Here is a 4,709-nt window from a genome sequence, read left to right as displayed (position 1 = left end):
AACTATTACCTGACTAGAGGAATTGATAAGAAATTAGCACTGATGGGTTGATTTTCTTCCATTGCTTCATTATCTTGACGGGTTGAAGTTCATCATTTGCTCGGCTGAAGTGAATGCAAGGTAGTGTTGCTATCAAACTACTAAACACGGGGACAACTACTTTCACACAAACCTCTTTCAGAAAGTGACCCCTTAGTGAGGTCACCTATCGTTCAGTGGCCTTGTATCCCCAGCTGCCCCCACTTTTGACTAATCACACAAGCAGAGTTGAGTGGCTCAATGATATTTTTAAGGGATTTCGGTCTACTGTGGAACACCAGTGCTCAAATACTAATTAATTTAGCTGTGCAGAAATACAGTAAGGGACACTTTTGGCATGTAATCACTCCATTACACATTTTCTAGCTCCAGTGCTGATAGATATGTGACATTTTAAACCCAAAAAAAAGTTTCTAAATTCATCATTTAAAAAGTTATGTTTGTCTCAGTCCAGACATTAGATTTGCCCTGCAAGTGAAAGATGTATAATCCTGCTAGATGGAATAAATTGGAACTAGTGTGGATTGATATCTACTAATCCATTTAATCCTTGTTATAAGTCCGTGTAGTGTATATACTCCTGTTTTGTGTGTGTGTGGCTAAAATTGGAATTATTTGTCTAAAACCACACAACTAATAGGAAGTAGCACTAGGTTTTCAATCAAATCTGCCTGACTCGGGAGTCTGTGTTCTTTCTATTACACACTGGTACTGCAGTGATGTTTGCTCTTAAATTCTTTTATGATTAAACCAGGAAAACTTCACAGAATATGAATTTTCAATGGCAAGATTTATGAGCTTCAACACTCTTATCTCAGCCTACATTTTCTAGTTTTGCCCCCTGTTCTCTTCTAGAACCATCTGTCACAGTCAAGTTACTTACCCTTTCTAGACCACATTCTCTGACCTACAGACCTCTGCATGGCATTTCCTTTCATTGCCACCTTCTGATCTACTGGGTGGTGGGAATTCCATCCACCACATCTCACCTAATCAACATCTTCTCTGATCTTCTTCTTCAGTAATGAGCCACACCATTTATCCATGCCTCTTTGCTCTTGCTCTTGACAGAACATTACTCACCTAGACAACAGTGACCAGTTCTGAAAGATATTTCTGAAATTTCTCTTAAGGCACACTACCATGTCTCCATGCAGATGATAAAAATAAGCGTGTGATGGAAGGACTAAAGAGTTGCTTGCATTCCCCCTTCAGACCTTACAGTTCAATTGAACAGTGACATCCTATCCTGCATTATAATACTATAAAGATAGTACAGTATAGTTATACTCCACTATAGTTTTAAGAAACAAATCTAATTCAATATAGTATAATATATAATGCTAGACTAATGCACTATAACGGCAGCATGTTATCATTTCAACCACTCTTATGGGCCCTTTCCACTTACTACGTGCGGTAAGTGCTCTTTGGGCATTACAGAGTCAGTCATTATGGTGACAGTGTGATGAGTATTATTATCCCCATTTCACAGATGAGCCAAAAGATTAGCTGCAATTGAAACTGACACAGAGCTCCTAAGTGAAGGAACAGGAATGTCTGATTCTAAAGCTTAAATTCTACTCCACTGAGCTTTCCTGCTTTCTGGAAAAGCAAATAGGCTCAGAGATGTTAAATACCGAAGAGCCAATAGCAATGGTAGCAATTTACTCCCAGATCCTTCAAGGCTGGTGTTCATTTTATTTTATCAAGGTTGGGCCTTTCCCCCATATATGTACTTGTAAGTCATTTAGATTCGAAGATGCTGGCTTGAATTATTAGCGAAGGAAGATGGTTCCCAAGGGAGCAGAAATTTTTCCCTTTCCAACTTAGCTACTAGTATATTCAACAATCAAAATGGTTTGGGCTAACACTGAAAATCTCCCTGTACAGTTCACTCACATGCTTGTATATATCTTTATGTAGACCACAGCATCAGTCTTAGGGAAGCCACATCATAGAAAATGTATAGTTCAGACTTTTGAAATCTATATTTGCCCCTAAGCCAAAAAGAACAGACCTCTTCTCATCAATCACTATATTAATGGCTTACTTCCTATTTGGAATTGCAATATAAAATGGTGTCAACTTGTTGTTTTGACTTTGATTCCAGTTTTTAATCTTAGTTTTGGGAAGTTACTTTGATGGAGGGCTCAAGCATTCCAGTTATAGGAAGAGGAACCTGTAATTTCTCTAATAAAACAACTTCACATGAATCACAGCCCTTGTAACCATCTTGCAGCCATGACACCTTGGCCATAACTCAGAACGTAGCCCTAGGCTTTCACACTTCTTTAAGGTTAACTGTTTCTTCAAATATCTCTCCAAAAAAGTGAGAGTCATAAAAGGATCAGGATGGGCATCCGCATTTAGGCAAGCAGGGAGAGTTTTTATACAGAGTCAGTTGCTGCTGGTAATTAATGATTAATATGGGTATTAACTGTGTGGTAAACCTCTGTCTTGTTTGCTAACAAGTGATAAATCTCTTCGATATAACATAGATGTGAAAAGTAGATTCCTGTTGTGTCCATTACAACTTCCATATTCCCCCTTATATCTGATTATAAACTTTTTTGTAGCAATGATCTCAGAATATTTTTGGAATTATTTTTTATGTATTTCTTTGTAATGTTGTTTACTAAGAAGGTTTTAAATTGCACCGGCTTGTTTCTAATAGTGTTTTAGATCTGAATAAAGAACTGTCTCTGTGAAGAGTACTTTGTTCCTAACAGCAGCCCCCAAAAACCAAAGAGAGGATGTGATGGCCACTGTTGCTCCAGCAGCTGGACAACAGGGGACCGAGAATCTTTGCGATACCTGTAGCTTCCCTCCATCTCATTGCTTCCTGGTCACTTTCACACATCACTTCTCTGTTCAGGGCAGAGAGAAGGTGGACGAGCTTTGCCAGCCTTCTCTCTATGTCAGCAAAACCAAACAGCCAGGGCTTTTTCCAGCAGACTTCTGTTCTCTCTTATGACCAGAATCAAGTTCCTCAACCGTCCCTAACTAAAATGTTGAGAGAGAATTTGCACAGACATGGTGGAAATGATTATTTAATTCATTCAGATACATATTTAGGATCCACCATGTGTCAGCCACAGGCTGTCTGCTAACTTACCTGGATGACCTGTGGAAGCTTTCTTCAGTTTAGGGGTCTGTGAAAGCCTTACTGTTCTGGGTCCCAGTAGTGAAGTGGAAGGCTTGCAGGTGGAGATCCTATGGAGGTTAAAGTGGGAGAATTAATTATTCATGGCCATGCGTGAGCATCTGGACAGACAATGGGAGTGTTAACTGGAGGATTTGAGATGTGGGTTTAAGTAGAAAGCAGGAGTACAGGATACACGACTAAGTTAACCTGGTGACCCAAGATTTGTGTCCAATTTTCCTACTGGAAAGCAAAACCGCAAAATCAGCAATTTCAGGTACAGACTTCAGACTTTATCTTAATTACTCTGACTCTCTAATGAACCTCACTGTGATTATATGTTGCTTAAATATTTATAAAGTAATATAGAAAACTCAGAATAAGCTAATGAAGTCACCAGAAGTGTTTTTAGACTATATTATGGATGAATGTTGGTGTCCTCTCAAAATGCACCTGTTGAAGCCCTAACCCTCAATGTGATGGTGTTAGGAGGTGAGGCCTTTGGGAGATGATGAAGTCATGAGGGTGGGGCCCTCAAGATAGCATTAGTGCAGATACCTTGATTTCGGACTGCCAGGCTCCAGAACTGTAAGGAATAACGTTCTGTTGTTTTAGGACATCCATCTAATGGTATTCTGTTAGGGCGGCTTCAGCTGGCTAATATAGGCTCCATTAGATGCTCTCTAAGAGGACACGTAAAAACCATTATGGTTTATTCTGAAGGGTTTTTTGTTGTGGTTGCTCTTGTTCTTTTAGTCAAGTGTTTAAAAAGCAAATATATGTGACTTTACATATAATAGTGTAAAAGTGAAGCATCTGTTAGTTTGGGCTCTAACCTTCAAGCCTAATGAAAGAAAAGTTACTAGATGAGGAAGCCAGCTGTGATGGCTGGGGCATGCTGTATAGATAGACACGTGGTTGAAATAAAAGTATGTTGATCCATTAGTGTGCCAGGAAGTATAGAGTGAAAGATGATATGAGTTTCAGGGAAAGTCCTGAATAAATTAGGAAGGGAGAATACATTTTTTTAAAATAGTTTTATTTCATATATTAACTGTAGACTCATCTTTGAAAAAGAATCATTTATCATTCATTTAATCAATATTTATTAAGCACCAGTTATGCACTGTTGCAATACCTGGATAGATCACAAAATAAAATACAAATCTAGCTGAGGGAGACAGATGATAAATAATAAATATGGAAGTAAGTAAATTATGTAGTATGTTAGAAGTTAAAGAAAAAATGGTAAAGCATGATGAGGAGATTAATATTCTTTGGTGGTGACGGTGTTGAAGAGAACGGTCTTACTGAGAAGGTGAGACTTGAGCCAGGCTTTGAAAGGCAAGGGATCTGCCAGCTGGATATCCTGGGGGAAAGACACAGAGCAAAGTGCAGTTAGCACATATGGTATCCAAGTTACTCTAACATGTTTATGTCATGTACAGTCTAGTGAGAAGCCCACTAGAAATCTATAGAAAGCACAACAGTACCAAAATTTAATTTTTGGAAATTGAATTTGATT

This window comes from Callorhinus ursinus, unplaced genomic scaffold (genome assembly GCF_003265705.2).
Source record: "Callorhinus ursinus isolate GAN/ISIS: 27379988/994484 unplaced genomic scaffold, GSC_fseal_2.0 scaffold36, whole genome shotgun sequence".
NCBI classification, from domain to species: domain Eukaryota; kingdom Metazoa; phylum Chordata; class Mammalia; order Carnivora; family Otariidae; genus Callorhinus; species Callorhinus ursinus.
The sequence above is the reverse complement of the archived record's forward strand: the minus strand, read 5'-3'. Positions refer to the sequence as shown.